We start from the raw sequence: 20482 nt of genomic DNA, 5'->3' as shown, positions 1-20482 counted from the left end.
TCCTTTTCCCTGTGTGTTTCCTCCTGTCGTTAGTTTCCCTGGTGTGTCTAGTTGTCTGATTGTGTTCACCTGTGGCCCTTGTGTTTCTCCTCCCCTGCCCGGCTGTTTCTCGTCTTGTGATTACCCCTCCCTGTATTTAGTCTTGTCTCTTCCTGTGTTCAGTGTTGGTTCGTCGTTTGTCTGTGTTCACCGGGGAGTGTTCTGATTGTCCGTGTGCCATATCCTTGAAATAAAGGTATTTTCAGTTTTTTCTGCATTTGGGTCCTGCCTGCTTCACTCACCGTAACAGAACGAACCAACCAAAAGATGGACCCAGCAGACAGCCTGTACGAGGTGACGTACAACCTAATGTGCTTTAAAATCGACTGTCGATATGCCTCCAGTAGTGAAGAGAGGCAGTCAATTATCTCAACGGTACGCCTAGAAGTAACCTCAAGGCCCTGGTTAAAGGAGTTATTTCCCGAGTGGGTGGAGGACTTTTTCGGTAGCTTTGAGGTCAAACCTGTTTCCTGGCATGCTAGCCCCCTGCCGGCCACAGTTCCCAACAAGGCTCCTTTCAAGGACCCTTTCGCTGGGTCTCGTCTGGCTTTTGGAGGACCTCTGAGCCTCCACAAGGCTTCAAGGCAGCATGGAAGGAAACGCAAGGCCAGGATTCCAGCACCTGCAGCCATGGTTCCGGCTCCGGTCCTAGCCCCAGCAGCCATGTTTCTGGCTTCAGAACCGGACCTTAAAGCCATGATTCTGGCTTCAATTCCGGCTCCAGAGCCGGCCCATTCAGCTATGTTTCCGGCTCCAGAACCGGACCTTACAGCCATGATTCTGGCTTCAATTCCGGCCCCAGCAGCCATGGTTCCAGACCCAGTTCTGGCCCCAGCAGCCATGGTTCCAGACCTAGTTCTGGCCCCAGCAGCCATGGTCCCGGCCCCAATTCCGGCCCCAGCGGCCATGGTTCCAGACCCAGCTCTGGCCCCAGCTGCCATAGTCATCTCTTGTCCCTTCTCTAGTCTTTTCTCAAGTCCTAACTCAAGTCCCTTCTCTAGTCCCTTCTCTGGTCCCCTCTCTAGTCTCTTCTCGAGTTCCCCCTCTAGTCCCTTCCCTAGTCCCTCCTCAGGTCACTTCTCTAGTCCCATCTCTAGTCCCTTCTCCAGTCCCACCTCTAGTCACTTCTCTAGTCACTTCTCAGGTACCAACTCTAGTCCCATCTCAAGTCCCTTCTCTAGTCCCTACTCAATTCCTTTCTCAAGTCCTTTCTCAAGTCCCTCCTCTAGTCCCATCTCTAGTCCCTCCTTTAGTCACTTCTCAAATCCCAACTCTCGTCCCATCTCAAGTTCCCTCTCGAGTCCCCTCTCCAGTTTCCTTTCAAGTCATCTCTCGAGTCCCCTCGAGTCCCCTCTCGAGTTCCCTCTCCAGTCCCAATTCAAGTCCCTACTGAAGTGCCGTTGGAGGTTCCGCTGGGGGACTTTCCCGGCCGCGGCCCTCACCCTCATGCTCGGCCCCCTGACTTTTCCGGCCGTGGTCCACACCCTCATGCTTGGCCCCCTGAGTTCGGCCCTCCATAACCCCCACCTTGGACTCTGTCTTGCCCCCGGGCCGTCCGCCCGGGTCCCCCTTCTCGGCTTCTGCCTTGCCCCCGGGCCGTCCGCCCGAGATCCCTTCCGGGTCCTCCGCTGTGCTCCTGGGTTGTCAGCCCAAACCCGTCCTCCTGACCCCCTCCACCCACCCTGGTGGCCCTAGTTTTGTGTCCCTCCTTCGGTCCCCCTCCACCCACCCTGCTGGACGTTTTTTTTTGGACGTTTAATGGACTGTTTTGGTGTTTTAGGGACGTCTGGAATCCGTCCCTTGAGGGGGGGGTTCTGTTACGATTATTGTGTTTTGTCACGTTTTGTATGTCTTGTTTTGGGTGTTTTGCTGTTCTCCATGTCATGTTTTCCTGTTGGTATATTGTCTGGTCCTTTTCCCTGTGTTTTTCCTCCTGTCGTTAGTTTCCCTGGTGTCCCTAGTTGTCTGATTGTGTTCACCTGTGGCCCTTGTGTTTCTCCTCCCCTGCCCGACTGTTTCTTGTCTTGTGATTACCCCTCCCTGTATTTAGTCTTGTCTCTTCCTGTGTTCAGTGTTGGTTCGTCGTTTGTCTGTGACAGTGTTCACCGGGGAGTGTTCTGATTGTCCGTGTGCCATATCCTTGAAATAAAGGTATTTTCTGCATTTGGGTCCTGCCTGCTTCACTCAACGTAACAATAACGTTAGCATTTTGCTTCTGGCGATTAGATATATGATTAGAAAATGATCAAAGTAGGGTAGACATGTGGAGATTATCCAGCTGAACAAAACGTGCATTTATCAAACAGGTTTCTTTTCCACAGATCAGATTTTTTACAATATTCCAAAATCCTATGGAGAAATCCCGTTGCTTTTTTGTCGAGGGAACCCTTGCGCAGCTTACTTCCGGGTCGGCCTACAAAAATACATCATCACTGCACTACTCTATTGACTTAAAGAGCCTGTGACACGGTTTTCCCCCATCATCCAAACCCATCAATTTGAGTACATATTGTCCCCTTGAAAACCGTTACTGAACTGATTTTGGATATTTGTACTTTGATAACCATTAATCTGCCTTCAATGTTGACAATTTTCTGGATTTTCTCGCGGATTCTTCAAGTCCCGCCAAATGATGGGTGACGTCATTGCGGGCACAGCGCTCCAGCTGCACCGTCCAGGATCCCAGCATCTGCATGTAAACCTTTATATATATACAGTCAGATGTAAACGCACGATGGTGCACACAGCAGCAAGCTCAGACAGCGATGACAGGTTAATGTTGAACGTGTCTGAGAGCTCATATGAGGCTGAAGGATCGGTTTATGTTGTAGTATCTGTTAGAAGTTTAGGAATGAGGTGCGTCAATATGGGCGATCATATGGTCATGTAGCCAGTGGTGGAATGGGACTAAAAATCATCCCGGGACTCTCGACCGGCCCACTTCGGTACCGCTAGTAAATTGTCAACGGGGGGAGCGGGGGATGTAAAATACAAATATAATGTATAATGTCTGTGTCTTTGACATTAGCGCTGCTAGCCACCTGTGCCCTGTACTACGAAGCCAGTTCAACAGACCCTGGATATGTTTGAGTAACAAACAAACTAACAACAAACTAACAAACGAGATCTCGCTAAGCGGTCCTACGACGCTGGTTATCAACTCGGTAAATCAAGCCAGGGTTTCTCTCTCCAGCTGAGTTCACGTACTAGACGTGAGTTCACGTCTAGTACACGAGTGGATCTGACTTTAATTACATTTGTCTCGAGTGTTTCGTCAACATAATGTGTTAAATAATACTTCTGCATCCAGTCTGTGACACTGTGAGTGTTGCACGGCCAGATGAGGCTGGAGAAGCTGACTCAGATAAGGAAATATATGATATATTATGATATTATATGATCGATGATCTGATTGATGATGTAATATGAATGATAAGTGCGACACGTCGGCGTCTTCTCTGCATACGGCAGTTTAAACTGTATTTTCTTTATCCTGTAATATGACTTGAGAGATTTAAACTCCGCACACTGAGTTAATCTCACCACCGGAGGCGGGCAGCGTCAGGTAAAAGAAGTTATTTAGCCTTCTCAAACCTGAGCCTCACGCGCCGCCTATGGGGGATGTGCTAGTTACTTATCCGACCGGCCCACTTCGGTACCGGCCCATCGGGATTCGTCCCGATGGCCAGTCCGCCACTGCACCCAGCCCACGTAAACTGTCAACGGGGGGAGCCTCGCTGCGGGGAAACGGTGGACCTAGTGTCCCGATCGGAGTGGGAATAATAATAATAATCCGTGCATTTTATCCATTAATTTCCCCAACATTGTGGTAAAAAACCACACGTTTAATCCACGTTGGTGTACTACTACAACTACAAAAAGCATGGGTTTGTTTTCTCATCAGTAAATGCAGACCGGCTCAAACAAACGATTTTTAATCATCATCCTCACTCATCATTTAATGTATCATATGTTCGCCGAATTGACATGAAAGCACTAATAAATGTAGTTTCATCCACTTGAGTTTATAACCACAAAAATAATCGATTTGTTTTTATATCACATCCGACGGGAGGAAATTCAGCAGCTCTCACTCCCGATTTTTAATCCTAATGTAATCATCATCTTCACCACGATCATCTATGTTTATGTCGCCGAATTGACATGAAAGCACTGACACATATGAATATACTGTAGTCAACTTCATTAAAACGTTAGTAACGTGCCTAAACTCAGTAATTCACCATTTCTACGCATGACACAACACACTTTGTCCGTGTTTGGCTCTCGAAGCGTTCCCGCATTGACGTCACTTCCGGCTTCCCCCAAAACTTCAAAATGAGTGAAGGAATTTCCCCGCGATGTTCGAAATTATTGATATTTAACGAAACGGTATCGCTTTTTCTTTTTTAAACTGACGGTTCGAGATTACTAGTAGCCCAATATTTCATTGCACAACAGTTGTTGGGATGGTGTCACAGGCTCTTTAAATAATAACATATCATTTTGCTTTGATGCTCAAGGTCGTACAATAAGTACATCATAACTATAGGTAGATACATTTAAATGTACTGAGTAACCTTCAACCACTGCTAACAGAAATGCACATGCACAGAAACAAAAGTTAGATTCTCAATAGAGCCAACGTGGCAGATGGGCCAGCAATAGAGTAACATATGACTTTGTGCCCCCGAGTAAGTCTCCAGCAGCAACGGCCAGCCAAACCTTAGCCACTAATGAGGCTCTACACACAGTCCCACCGAGCCTACTCCAAACACTAGGAAGCAGACAAACACAAGGAAGGAGACAGAGACTGTAGACGCATGCTCACGCATACACACTGGCAAACAAGCACACATAGATCAAAGACATTTTTAAATCTGAAGCACAACCTTGGGCACTAAAGCGAACCATAAGGGGCACATTAGCATGGCATGTGTTTGGTAAAAGCCTTGCAGATACAATTGTGGTGCACTTTTATGTTTTAACTTCTTTGGCATCCTTTTCTACTAATCCTTGGTTCTGAGGTAGGTGTGGGTGATTTGGACTAAATTCAGCTATAATTACAGTATCACAGCTAAATTGATATGTGGCAGGATTTCATATTAAAATGCAAGATTAACAATCTTTTTGTGCCAAACGTTTTGAATTGCTGTAGCAAACTTATATTAATTTTGTTTATGAATGTATGCAGTTATAACTATACAGTAAACTATAACAATTCAAAATAACCCGTGACGTCATCTTCAATGCGAAACAGAAAACCAACATCAGCCGTTAGCTGTTAGCCCTCAGAGCTCACAACTCCTTATATCTGTTCAGAAAGTAGACAAGTTAAATAAGTACAAACCACACACTGTCTGTGTGAGGGCAAATGCAGTCGCTGGTTTATTTATGTCTGTATAGGCCGTTGTTGTGAGTGTGGACGGTCGGAGCATATACTGCGTTAGCTTAGCCAATCTCCATTCAGAAAACACGCATTTTAAAAGTTTTTCGCCTGCCGTCTGTATGCAGACTTGTCAAAGCATTAATTCATGGTTTTTACTAACTGGTATCAGTATGTTGTTACTTCGGCATTATTTTGAAACGTGTATTACAATTAAATCACAGTAAAATATGTTCATTTTGTTGTAGTTGCCAGCGATTCTCTCACTAGTTTAGCATACTCAGAGCAAAGAACAAAGAACCTCGATTTTGGAGAGCCAGAAAACTGTGAAAAAGTAACCGCTAGCCGGAACTAAACCTAGTGGAAACGCAACCAAAAACGGGCCGGGCACGGCACGGCACGCTTAAACCGCGCTGTAGTGGAAATACGCCATTAGAGAACTGCAGGTTCGGGGACCTTAGCTTGAAAAAAAAAAAAAAGAGGAGGAGGGGGAGCTAATGCCTGCTCAGATTTCTACCGGAGATAAAGCTAAATGCTTCCGTGATTAAAAGCCATATCATGTTCCAAACAACATCAAGAATTTTTCTGAAACAGTATGGAGCTCAAATGCTTTTTTTCTTGTGGGTTTACCACAAGGTGAGTTCCTTTTTTTATTTCCTGCTTTTGTACACATACTCTCTCCAGTAGAGGCTAGCCCTCAACTCAGTCAGAACTATGGCGATACTGTTAGCGTTAGCATAGAAAGCTAAGAACACACAATATGTACACAAGACAACTGTGAAATTATTCAGTCAGATCATTTTTTGTTGTTGTTGCCGAAACTAACATCACATGTCTATCCCCTGCACCAAGCTAGCACAAACACAACTTAACCAGTATGTCCAACCCAGTCTCACGGCATTTCGTGTTATAGTCACGAAATGTAATCTATTGATTCGTGTTCACCAACACGATTTTCCCCTTTTTTTTTCGTGTCACACAGGACTATTTTAAATTAGCTTGCTAATGTAAACACAGACCATATTACTTCCAAAACAGTCGGTCATTGTTTCTGATGGCAACTTCCTGATAGGGCCGTGGGTCCACATTTCCGATAGTGTTGTCTTCTATCATATTTCAGGTTGTTGTTATGCTGTCTGTTTTAGGCGTTCTTGTATCATGGAGGTGGAAGGCCTTTAAAACATAATGTTTTGTATTTTATTTATTTTGTCAAAAACAATCATATAAAAATCAAAAACAAAACATGTTTATTTACAGCTGTTTTTAAAAGCTCCATGGAGGAAATTATACAAATTAGGGGTTATTTAATGTTTTTCACAGCACGATAGCCAAAACTGAGCCACTGAGCTCTAAAATGAAAAATATTTCTTATCAAATCACAAAGATTATATAAAAAATAAAAGCACTGCATGCACTCACAAGATGTGCCCATGCTCACACTGATACACTGCAGTCAGATAATAACTGCATGCCAAACACAAGGTCAGACCAAGTTGTACGGCTGTAGCACATTTCATTTTCTTCTGAGAAGTATTGTGAGTCTGCTGATATTATTACAGAGCACCCGAGTCTGAAAGTAATATGTTTGAGATATAATAAGGCTAAAACCTGTAATCCACAAATAAACAATAACCGTGGCATTGCCTTTTAAAAACTATAAAGCACGTTGTTTTTTTACCCTTTTTTTTTTTTTTGCAAACAGACCCGGTTATGACTAACAGCTTGTGACAGGATGATTCACTTCCAAGGCAGCGTGGAAGAGGATTTACTGTATATTATTACTCTTTGTGTGTACTGCGCAGAATGACTACACAGCGCTTTATATATCTTACTGATTTAGAGCATTTAATAACTAATAGAAGGATGTAAATGTATCACATATGCTGTATTAGACCCATATAGATTCTCCTAATGGCTGCTGGTTCAGTCCTGTGCATTTGTGATCATGGCTTTACCAGGGGAGTGCAGTGGGAGTGTTACCCAGAGTGTCTCTTTGTTATTTTAACACAATGTTATTGTGTTTCAGTGAGCAGGATCCTGAGCCAAATACATTTTGAGGACGCAGATTGTTCCGTGATACACATGCTGTGCCAAGTTCTGATGGCATGCTGTGTTTTATGGGAAGAAAATCAGAGAAAGAAAGAACAAGAGAGGGAAAACATGAAATGACACTCTCTCTTACCTTAAGAAGCACTTCAACACGTCAAACTGCAAAGAGAAGGAGCGAAAGAAGGGGAGAGACAGAGGAGAGGAACGAGAGGAAAAGAGAGAAAAGAGATTCAGATTAGTTTACCGTTGAGAGCAGTAGCGGAACACTTCACAGTAGAATGTGCGAGGTAAAACAAAAGAGATTTCAAAGTTCTAGAGTTGATGTCATCTCACACACAGGCATGATGCGCTTTTAGCTGCAATGTCTTTCCTCTTTGCCCATAGAAGTACCACTATTACTACACAGGCCGTTCAGCAGGGTGAAAACAAAAAACATTCTATTTTCTTCTATTCTATTATTAGATAGAATAAAAGGTGTAATATCATTCCCAAGTCATTCCTTCACAGATTTAGACTTCCAAAAAATACATTCAAACATTTTATATAATGACAGTAGTCAAAGAAATACATTGACTTATTGCTCAATGCAAATTAAATGAGCTAAGATTAGTGTATCAATTAATAAAAAAATTAAATTGCAACCATTCATATTTTATACAGTAAACATTCATGAAATGGACCGAAATGTGTATTTGTTCATAATTTTAAGCCAGTCCAGGTGGTTGTTGACAGCTTTGAATGGAAATGTGCAGTAGATCTACAAGAGGAAGCAAAGCGAAGCACTTTCTGCTGCACTGAATACCATTTGACAGTTTCATCATTTAAAAACAAATCATAAAAGAGGCTGCTCTTAAATCTGCTTTTGAGTGGGCTGTTTAAGAGAGAACTTGCAGAGTTTAAATAAACAAACCAGGGAAAAAAACATTCTCGAAATAGCCCTCATGGATTTGCTGAATCTCTGGAACCTTTTCAATATTTATTCCTCTCCTCCTTTAACTCTGCAGCACCAGACTTTATCAGACCCCAATCGAGCGGAGCAGGAAGTGGGGAGATTGTACTGGGTTTGTATCCCTTGCCAACCAGTGACCTATACTGTACTTCACACTACTATGCTCTCCTGGCTGCGATATAGGCGGCCTTGGAACGAGACAATGCAAACACCCTGAAGCTGCCAGTATGCTCATCAGAAGGGCTTGTCGGATGGTCGAATAACTTCTGACACCCCTCCCCCGACATCTCTATTCAGTGTCAAAAAGGTGGGGGCTGTGTCCAACTACTTTGATTTCTTTCCAAAACTGTCATTCACACCCACTCCACGCCCTGATTGGACAACTCTGCACAGGTGAGAAAAGAGCCATGGTTACAACTCTCTCTATTAGTCATTTTTTGTCACTGCAACACTATGAATGTCTTCCAGGCGACACTGTTTACCATTATCCGTGTGTTTAACAGATATCACACCTCTGCCCTTTCTGGATAACTGCCGGCTTTTCACCCTGCCCTCTCGTGTGGCCGTTCATTCAGGACAACTATAAACACGCTTGATAAGGACAATGTATGAATTAGTTTTGATTGAACAACGTACACATACCCTAACAGTAACACACACCCATAACACACTGTCAGAAAGAATTTAAGTGCTTTTTGATTGGCAGATGTAAAATGCTGTCAGACATATTGTGGAGGTTGAGCTTACATGAAAAGCAATGATCACTCAACTTGGTTTCTGAAAAGCTCCCCAAGATAACATTTGGATATTTTACTTGAACTTAAATACACTCTAAATTTAAGTAAAGGCCAAGCAACCAAAAGGTTTTTAAATGGAAAAAAATTGCAGGATGAAGGAGGCCGTCCCCAAAATGTTACCAGGTGAATTCTTCTGAGGATTTATTTTGTGGCACAACTTTTAGAGATATAATAAAAGGTATACAATATACAGCTAATGTATTTGGTGTGGTAATGGGAATGAATGCATTATTTTACATATTGTTTAAATCTCAGAATACTCGGAATACTATTTGCATATACTATATTTAGGCATTTTTTTCAGGGACATAAGAGATAAAGTAATTGAAAATGGCAATAGCAAGGGGCATGAGATACAGAAAATAATTGTAGATAAAAATGAACAAGATCCATGGCCTGCATTAAACTGGTCACACAAGCGTCTGAACCAGGCCACCATGGTGTTCAAGACATTGATATTTTCGCTTTTTGTTAGCACTTTAGGACAGCCATTAATTAATGTATTGCCTTTGAGGGATCATGTTGGGTTGTTGCACTCTCACTAGCTGTGCACATTCGGTATTGGTATTTAAGCATGGAGCTTCAGAATGCATTCTTCAACAAAAAAAGAGATGAAACAGCAGCAACATCCTCACCAACACCTCACCTGTCAAAGACAATTAGTCTTGACTATAACAATACTTTGGTAAAACTATTTCAGAGAATCTCTCAATCAATTGAGGGGAGTGCTGACAGATAAAAAAGTGTTAGGATTAAAAAAGTTTTTGACAGGCAAATTAGACAATCTTACACATCTGTGTCATCACCACCTTTTATTGTACCATGGGATTATTTTTGTAGTTGTGGAAGCATCTTTATATTAGGTGCTATTTCATTATTATTTACATAATGGTAATTCTTTTTTAAAATGATCATAGGGGCATATTACAAATCCAAGTTATCTTGCTGTGTAAATGTGTGGCTTGAACAACATTTAGATTAAGTCTGTAATTAAGCTAAGAACAAATAACAAGACACTATATCCATATGTTCTAGACAAGATCTGACACCCGTGAATGCACAAAGAAATTAAAACTCCAACACACACACACACACACACACACACACACACACACACACACACACACACACACACACACACACACACACACACACACACACACACACACACACACACACACACACACACACACACACACACACACACACACACACACACACACACACACACACTGCTATCAGAGTGTTTCATTAGTGAGGAGCAGATAGATTACCCTCCCAAAGGAGACATTGACCAGGAGGCCATTGATCTACTGAGCTAAGCCAATCCGTGTGTGTGTGTGTGTGTGTGTGTGTGTGTGTGTGTGTGTGTGTGTGTGTGTGTGTGTGTGTGTGTGTGTGTTGAAATGTGAAAGTGCTTGTATGTGAGAAGTAGCCTACTGATGGAGTCTTTAAATTGTTAGAGTAAGCCAGTGCAGTAAATCTAATCCAGTCGTGTTTAATGAAGAGAGAAAGAAGCAGGCAGTTGACACACTCATTACGTCCAATTACTCTTTCCAATCACTGCCATTTCACTCACTCACCAGATAGAGAGGGAGTGGGAGAGACAGAGAATCAACATTATTTATGTCTTGGCAACCCACCATGGGAAACAGATTGATAGTACTTGAATGATAAATAAAAAAACATGTATTCCTTTTATGGAATGACAATATGGTGCATACTGTAGGAGGTATCTAATATGATTTGCTCTCATTCAACCCCATCAGAGTACTGAAGTGTAAATCAATCTGCCTAAAGCTGTAATTACTCAATTACACAGCCTTATTGATGGTATAATAAAGATTGTTGGTCTCAGGGGTTGTAATCATGACTTATGGTAATAATACAATGACATATTTCCCATAATGAGCTCGTTGTAAACAGTAACAATCACAAACAAAAACATTGCTATTACTGGTGACATATTGTCTGCCAAAATGTGTGTGCGTGTGTGTGTGTGTGTGTGTGTGTGTGTGTGTGTGTGTGTGTGTGTGTCCCAGTTACATGTGTGGGACTTGTAATTAGCTCCCCAACTCGTTCTCTTACATTGGATGTGAAGGTAATTGGGGCTTTTGGACACTCACTCTCAATCTCTGTCAGTGTGTGTGTGTGTGTGTGTGTGTGTGTGTGTGTGTGCGTGTGCGTGTGCGTGTGCGTGTGCGTGTGTGTGTGCGTGTGCGCGTGCGTGTGCGTGTGTGTGTGTGTGTGTGTGTGTGTGTGTGTGTGTGTGTGACTGTAAGTGTGTTTGTGTAGTGTCTGTATTCTGGAGAATGGCCAAACCATTACTGTGTGCTCAGCCTGCTCTAAAGCAGCTTGTGATTCATTAGTAATGGCTCCATTTGCAAACTAAATGAGTGTTTGAGTGGCGAACGGCAACGTGTGTGATACTTGTGTCCACTTACTTTACACGCCTTCTTTTTCTTTTTAGTAAAACATGTAAAACCCACTGCCTCTCTCTCTCTCAAACACACACAAACAGGATTATGTTGAAAATGTAAAGCTTTGTTTGAGGTGTGTTTACCAGCACAAGAAGCTCATGTGGATATAATGAAGTCACTGTCATTAAATACTGGTTTACACCTGCTCATCTCAGCTAATTAAACATGCTGACACAAACATGTATGCAAACACACACTCTCACAAGAGTTGCACACTTCATACAATCACACGTTTGCAGTTGTGCACACGCAGTAACATATATTCCATCACACTCCGGCTCAAGCACGAACTTCCCGACAAGTTTTCTTACACCGACGAGTCAAAAATACATTCTCATTTTCACTTTGATGAAGGTGAGATGTCACCGCTAAACACAGCACGTTTCCGAGGTTCTCTCTCTCCCCCTCTCCCTTCGTCTCTCATACAAACACGTCTTCGTACACCTCCTTCCTTTATCACCCCATCATTCTACCGTCCTCACACTCCTTCGTTCCTGCACGCATTCGGTTCCCACTGTCTCTCGGTACACTGTACAGTCTATTCCCTGCTTCACTCACACTATCTCCCGGTCTTTAAACTCTCTCTCAGTGTATGTGTGTGTGAGTCACAGTATGTGTCTGTGTCTCCTCCCAGCCCATTTTCTCAACAAAGGCCACAGCTGCTGCCGGTTTGCTGAATAAAAGATGACAGAGCCATAATATCAGGAGATTACCAGCTAACAAAACAATGATTTTGTCCAATTTAAATAGCGACATCAGTTGCATCACAAGCAATTCACATGTCAACTGTGATATCATGATGTTTGTGCAGATGAAAACAGTTTTCATTTGGTGGAAGAGAGTCTCACACACACACACACACACACACACACACACACACACACACACACACACACACACACACACACACACACACACACACACACACACACACACACACACACACACACACACACACACACACACACACACACACGCACGTGTAGCATATGGCTATTCCTCCCCTCTTTGAAGGGTTGCTTTGAAGCTATGGCACCCGTATCGATTGGCGCTCAGATGAGCTCGCTTCGCCAGAGCCCTGCGATTATCTGTCGCTTTATTTCAAACAGAGCGCGAGAGAGGGGGGCTTACACACCCATCACTCACTCACACTCTCACAGTTAGTTATACACTCATACATGAAGCAGACAAACACACACACACACACCCTTACACACACGCATCCACACACACAAACGGGGATAATGAGATGAGCTTACACGCTGAATCCCGATACTTAAGGCAAGCTGCGCTTCTGATCTGACAAGTGAGTGGTGAATGTTAAGAGAGTGAGGACATCGCGGGAGAAAGAGACCATTACGTTGGCAAAGTGATGAAACTTATGAGAAAACGCTCTACCTACGGACATACTCTGATTTAAAAAGAAATATCAGAATTAAGAAAAGGAGCATTTCAAATGGCTAGGTTCATATGTAAAGGCTAATCTCAGGGTCAAGGTTACCAGCTGAATATTAACTTATTAAACAACAACAATTCAAAAATAAATTAATATAAGATCTCAAAGAACAAAGCATGGCCACGGTGGATTGATTTGCAGACTGCAGCAGGGATTATTCAAAGAGGGAAGTTCTGCCCAATGCCCATAGGAGTGAAAAGAGAGTGAGCCAGGGTGACATGAAATGTTAATGGTCTGCCCAGAGCAGCAGAACTTCATAAAAGACTTGATTTAGAAACTATCAGTAGCTTTCAGGAACAATGAATACTGTCACATTGCACATAGAGCCACACACACACACAGACACACACACACTCATGATTTGATTAAAACCCGGGGCTACAATGCAGAGTTGTTATTGAGAATAAATATATATTTGTGTGTGTATTTCGTGTGCTATAGAGTATTAAACAATACGAGACACAAAAAGATGGTTCACAGCTAAATAAATATATAGGCATATTGTAGCACCATGAAAGCCAACAATTTAAACACATGCTGCTCCAATCCTTATTACTATTTGTGTCAATCACATGGATTACTCTCACAACGTATTGCACTTAAAACGGATATAATCATCAGCTCAGGGTTCAAACATATGTGTGACATTCCTTGGAGGTACTTAATGAGGACAAACACACCAGATGTTGCCACCTGTGGGCAACAACGCAAAAAGCATATGTCTTATCGGGGTGTTGAATGTTCGGAATGACCTGGCTGTGAATATTTTGTTTATCCGTGATATTAAGGCAGGGAAATAACGAAGCTGACATTTAGTCTGTGTTCAAAGCTGTGCTATCTGTACTTTTATCACCAGCAAAGCACTTGAGACTCCCTGAGCTCTGTGTTTCCCAAAGGTGAAGGCAGGGATGATTAACTCAGACCTCAGAGACAGTGGCAAAGGTCAGCAATAGTTGAAGTTTGAAAATATAGATTGTGATATAATATCCTGTTATTGTTCGACAAAAGTGTGTTGGCTAAATCAATGCTACCAGGCAAAACTGTAACTAAAAAATGTATATACATTTTAGTTTTTCACATTAAAAAGAGAATTTTAGCAATCTTGTTTTTACACTCACTTATGCTGCAACAGAAAGAGAAACAAAAGATAAGCGTCAACACATTGATGCTATCTCTTTGAGGCTGTAAGGCTCATTGTGAACCATTTTTTTGGAGACTTACACAGGAACTGGACACACTCTGACCTATTGATAGAGTGGGGTCAACAGAGAATGCACCTTCTTCGCAAACTGAACTCTTTCTCTGTCAGGCCTTTCATTCTTTGTCGTTTTTACCAAGCATTCATTGAGAGCCTTATTTGTTTTTCTTTTATCTGCTGGTTCCATAGCCTTACACTGAAAGACAGGAACAGCGTAAACAACGTTGTTAAAACCTGCACGAAGGTCATCAGAGTGAAACAGAGAGACTTAAACTCGTTTTGCAACCAACAGATTCTGCGGAAAGCAGAGAGCATTCTGGCCTCTCCAGATCATGTTCTTGCAGATGAATTTCATCTGTTGCCATCAGGGCGTAGATATGCTCTCCCTGCTCTAAAGACAAATCGCTTTTCAAAATCATTCATCCCCTCTGCACTCAAACTTTTCTTGAAAGGCTTTTTTAACCTGATTATTTATTTATTTATTATTGTGATGCTTTGAACTATTTATTGTGTAAATTGGAATGATCCACATCTGTGCTCCCGGGTGTATCTGTGTGTTTTCTTCCTGTGTACATGACATAAGCTGCTGCTCATAACCAATTGCCCCTTGCAGGATTAATAAAGTTGTTGATTGATTGATTGAGAAACTGCAAACCACAAATATCAACCTACTGGTGGCGCTTTAAGTCGGTGGATCACCAGAAGTCATTAGCAGGCATCATTCAGGTACCATCAATGTCTGTAAATGTCTGTGTGCCTGTTCATCCTGCAGATGTTAAAATATAGTTTGCTGCATATGCTGAAAGTGAAGGTAGAAGAATAGAGAGGCAATCACCAAAGTCAGCAGAATTCATCCCCTGAGGAACATGAATATCTGTATCACATTTAATGACAATCCATTTAACAGTTGTTGTTGTTGTTGTTGTTGTTGTTGTTGTTGTAATAGTAGCTAGATATTTCAGCCAGAAACAAAGTAATGGGCAGACACATTTAAATAACTGTTATCATGCTATCATGGCTAAAATACAAGAATGGTCATAATTGAAGCCGCAGAGGCTGCAAATATGAAGACATGCTCTCAAATACTGAATTCTACATGTCCCTTGATGATAATAACAACATGTTTTTGCTACACCATACATGCCTGGCAGTTTGTAAGGTAGGTTGAAACTGTCAGGGTTTTTTTTTGTTTTACTTGACTCTTCCAGTCACAGTAGACTACTTACGCACCAGATGGCTTGTACACAAAACCATCTGAGAAGCAGTCATTGTTTGTTTTTTTACTGTTTTGGAGAAGGGAATGCAGTGTAAAAGGTACTTGGCAGGTGATTGTATTAAACTTTTGTCAATCAAACTCCTTCTGAAGCCACTCAGGAGAAGAACACGAAGATAGTTTCCATTGAGAAAAACCTTAAGTGCAGTTAATTTCTCCCTGTAGAGAATAGTCTGCAGTCTGTAATAGCTGGTGCTAGCAGAATCGATGCTAACCTCAATGCTGCCATTGTTGCTTGATATGTTTGTTTGTTGTTTGATTCATGATATGAGAGATCCCTGCTGCCATGCAATGTAAACAGGAAACTCTTTCTATGGTTCCCTTTAAAGTCAGACTAATATTCTGCCATTTGTTCATTCCTTTTTATAGTAAAAGAATAATGTCACATGTTCTCTTAACTATTCAAGACCTAGTTTTTTTCAAAGGTTTGGTCTGATGTAATGCTTGCAACACAGCTGGAGTGAGCATGGGAAATGTTCCTGGCCGCTCTTAATGGAGTCAATTCTTTCTCACAGCTGTTTCTTACCAAACCGTTTTCTGTCTGGTAAATGTGTTATGTATACTGTATGTTAATGTACAGTATGTAGCAGTTTGTCTGTGTAAAGATCATTTGTAAAACTGTCAAAAAAAACAAAATGAATGCACCTGCCACCTGCCTGGGTATATCGAGCTCGTGTGTGGCGATGTGAGCATGTGTGTGAGTAAGAGAGGGAAGTTTGGGTGAGTATGTTTATTAGCTGAGGTTGGAGGTTTATGTGCATAAGTGCACCTATGAGAGCCTGAAAGAAATGAAAATGTGTGTGTGTGTGCGAGAGAGAGAGAGAGAGAGAGAGAGAGAGAGAGAGAGAGAGAGAGAGAGAGAGAGAGAGAGAGAGAGAGAGAGAGGGAATTTGTGTGTGCACGCACATGTGAGGTGTGTACTCGTTAGGTCGGTATCCAACCATTGCAATCAGCGGTAATCCTGACTCAGCATAAATAATGACCCCATTAGTCACAAACCCCTACTGGTACACACACACACACACACACACACACACACACACACACACACACACACACACACACACACACACACACACACACACACACACACACACACACACACACACACACACACACACACACACACACACACACACACACACACACACACACACACACACACACACACACACACACACACACACACCCCCTCTCATTAGCGTTCGTGTGTGTGTGTGTGTGTGTGTGTGTGTGTGTGTGTGTGTGTGTGTGTGTGTGCGCACGCGCGTGTGATATGTGAAAAAAAGACATGCTGATGAATACAACATGTAATGTAAGAACACATCACATCTCCATCCATTAAAGAAAGCTGCTTGGGCAGATATGTTGTCTTTCACTAATAATGCAGTTGATAAGCTGTGTTGATTATAAAAATGGGTAATATGTGTGGTTAAATGCAAAAAGGTCTTAGCAGGTCAATATTATCTTTAACACTTAGTTGTAAAACCTATCCATGATGAGTTTTTAAGAGAAAACATTCTCTGGACTTATTCACATTGAAATAAACCTAAACATGTTTTTGAAAAGTCATGAATATAAAGGCTTCTGGTTTTATTTTATTTATAGCAGTATTTTATGCAAAACATTATCTCATTTAATATGCACAAATGTGTCCTTTGGTTTTGATCATGTCTTTCAATGGATATTTGTAACTACATGCAAGCATAAAAGAACATTTCACTTGACTTTCAAACTGTGAGAAAAACAGTAACTGAAAGAAAAAAAACAATTACAGTGCGCCTTCAAGGACACGGTAAATGATATTCAAATATAATGCAATTTCAGAACTAATTCAAAACCATTATTTAACTTGAGCATACGTTGTCTTGCACTGTGGACATTATGTTCTTTATGGATTGAGTATTGGAAAAACTAACTCCTGTTCTAATTTCAAAGTTGAGATATGCGCACGCACGCACGCATCCCGTTCAAGCACTGACTCAACACAGTTTGCTGTCTCAAAGTCTCTCGCACATCTGCAAAAGAAGGAGGTAATCAAAGTAAATGCGTAAGCAGATCTAACGAGTTAACACAATAACCAGTTGAACACTCACACCCAAACACAGACAGTCCGATGTGAAAGAAAGGTGCAGTGAGGAAATGTATTGCTGACAGTGTAAAGGTCAAAGGTCAAATGTCAAAGGTTGCGGTCGAGTCAGCAATAGTGTACCCCACAGGAGACCTCTCCTCTAACGGCCCCGCCTCCATCTGTCTCTGCTGTTAATGTGTGTGTGTGTGTGTGTGTGTGTGTGTGTGTGTGTGTGTGTGTGTGTGTGTGTGTGTGTGTGTGTGTGTGTGTGTGTGTGTGTGTGTTATCGTAGTTACAATGGGACACTCCTAGGCACATATGCACACATACATTATATTTTCTATAATGCAAGAATGTGTGTGTGTCACAAAACTCACAGTAGGTATAATTATCTGTGTGTGTGTGTGTGTGTGTGTGTGTGTGTGTGTGTGTGTGTGTGTGTGTGTGTGTGTGTGTGTGTGTGTTTGACCCTGTGCCCTACATCCTGACAGGAAGGGCCAGTGGGCTAAGAGAGGAGCGCCAGACCCCGAGGTGTCAATCACAGACTCAGATTGACAGACGAGTTAGCCAGCGTTGCTCTCACATTCACCCACACACTCTCCCTCTCAGGACTGCACTCAGGCTGGCTGTCTTTCACTTCCTCTTCCTGTCTCCTCTCTGTCTCTAGTCTGCTCTGACGCTTCCCCCCTTTGTCTCTTTATTTTTCTGTCTCACAGCCCTTGTCTGTACATCCACATGCAGTTTGTCAATCCCCCCCCCCCCTCTCTCAACAACTCCTGTCCTTCTCTCCTCTTTTTCTCTGACAGATTGGTGCCTCAAACCATCTCCTTCTCTGCTCTCAATACATCTTAGGTTCTCTCCAAGGCAAATAATGCGGCCATTCATGCATGCACACGTGTTTACCATGTTTTTATGTTGAACATCTCTGTGTTTAAATGTGTTTTTGTTTGGCTGTCCTTGGGAGAAAATTCATTCATAAAGATTATTAAACTAAATATTAATCTTCTTCTGTTTATTGCAATAGGGACGCAAAACGTTGAAGTACAATGACAACATTTAAGTTCTATGGGTTGAATTAAATATATAATATTTTAGAGCAAACGTTTGGTCCACTAATCACAAATATTTTATTAAAAGCAAAACAAAATATTAATTAACTGTAAGACTTAATAAAATGGAATGGAAAATAAAAATAAACGACAGTTCTGCAGTCGCTTTACCGCACCGTTGTGACGAAAAGGGAGCTGAGCCAGAAGGCAAAGCTCTCTGTCTACCGGGCCATTTTCGTTCCTACCCTCACCTATGGTCATGAAGGATGGGTCATGACCGAAAGAACGAGATCGCGGATACAAGCGGCCGAGATGGGTTTCCTCCGCCGGGTGGCTGGTGTCTCCCTTAGGGATAAGGTGAGGAGTTCGGTCATCAGGGAGGGACTCGGAGTTGAGCCGCTCCTCCTTCGCGTCGAAAGAAGCCAGTTGAGGTGGTTCGGGCACCTAGTTAGGATGCCACCTGGGCGCCTCCCTTGGGAGGTGTTCCAGGCACGTCCAGCTGGGAAGAGACCAAGGGGTAGACCCCCCCCAGGTGGAGGGATTATATCTCTTCGCTGGCCTGGGAGCGCCTTGGGATCCCCCAGTCAGAGCTGGTTGATGTCGCCAGGGAAAAGAAAGTTTGGGGCTCTCTGCTGGAACTGCTACCCCCGCGACCCGACCACGGATAAGTGGGAGAAGATGGATGGATGGACAGTTTGAAGATCAGATATTAATTAATTGACTAAGATATTTAAGTTTCACACAAAAACATTGGAGGTCTAATCGGATTGAAAACAGGCGTTTTCTTTTTTTCTTTTCAACTAAAATAAACAAAATTGCTCTGAATCCTATACTGATATAGTGAGTTTTGAGGTCAACTTTCTATTTGCACATTGTCAACACAAACCTTAATAATGTCTAAATAAATCAATTGTTATTAATTTAAATAGTGTTCATTGAAAGTAGGAGCATTCTGAAGATGAGTCATGTTTTAACAACATGAGGTGTCTGGTTTGTGCCGGCACTGCTGCCAGCAACGCTGTCACTGACACCCCAACATAGTGTGAACCTGACCACCAGCGCCAGAGTGTAAAAGCCTGACGATAAATTCAACCTGTTGTGATCAGAGGGCAACATTTGAATATTAAAAGTCACTTTTCAAGTCTGTTGCAGTCACATCATAAATGTATGTTTTGTGACTGTGATTAATGAAGAGTGTTTAAAGCGTTGTGCTATGTAGCAACATGCTATTTTAGCTGTTTACAATAAAAGCGTCTAGAAGGAGGGGCAAGTTATTGCTAATATGATAACTTTACAAAGTTGTAAAGTCCTCCCTCAAAGGAGTATAAAGTGCTCTGCAGTGTGGTGTGTTGTGTTGTGTTGTGTGACTTCCTGGTTTGTATCTCAACTTCTCTCCAGTACCTGCAGCCTCACGCCCACACCAGCCCCATGTGTTGTTTGGATGCAGGGCTATTTTTGGCCGTACAGGATGTGGAGCAGTTGTGCCTTATGAGCAAATTCTTGATAACACAGCTAATATAGATATATGCAGTTCAATATTAACATGAATCTGCAAGTGGAATTAATGTATGTTGTATTCAAATAATATGGAAGTTGTATGTGACAAACTGGATCTTCAAATGTTATTGATTTAATATGTTGTAGCCACATGATGCTTATTTTGTAACCATTCACTATGGTGAATGAATACCTTTAGTAGCACATAGTCCACTCTCCACTATATTGAAATATGTAT

The 20482-nt window shown here is 42.2% G+C and overlaps 1 protein-coding gene across 1 annotated transcript in view; it reads right to left on the bottom strand.

Moving 5' to 3' along the window:
- ptprdb (protein tyrosine phosphatase receptor type Db) overlaps positions 1–20482 on the bottom strand; it is a 178722-nt gene that overhangs the window by 143221 nt on the left and 15019 nt on the right. The window contains 1 exon segment of the mRNA XM_034081469.2: positions 7608–7633. The gene's annotated coding sequence lies outside the window, so the exon portion shown is untranslated.

The sequence above is a fragment of the Pseudochaenichthys georgianus genome, chromosome 1 (assembly GCF_902827115.2).
Source record: "Pseudochaenichthys georgianus chromosome 1, fPseGeo1.2, whole genome shotgun sequence".
Classification (NCBI taxonomy): domain Eukaryota; kingdom Metazoa; phylum Chordata; class Actinopteri; order Perciformes; family Channichthyidae; genus Pseudochaenichthys; species Pseudochaenichthys georgianus.
The sequence above is the reverse complement of the archived record's forward strand: the minus strand, read 5'-3'. Positions and strand labels throughout refer to the sequence as shown.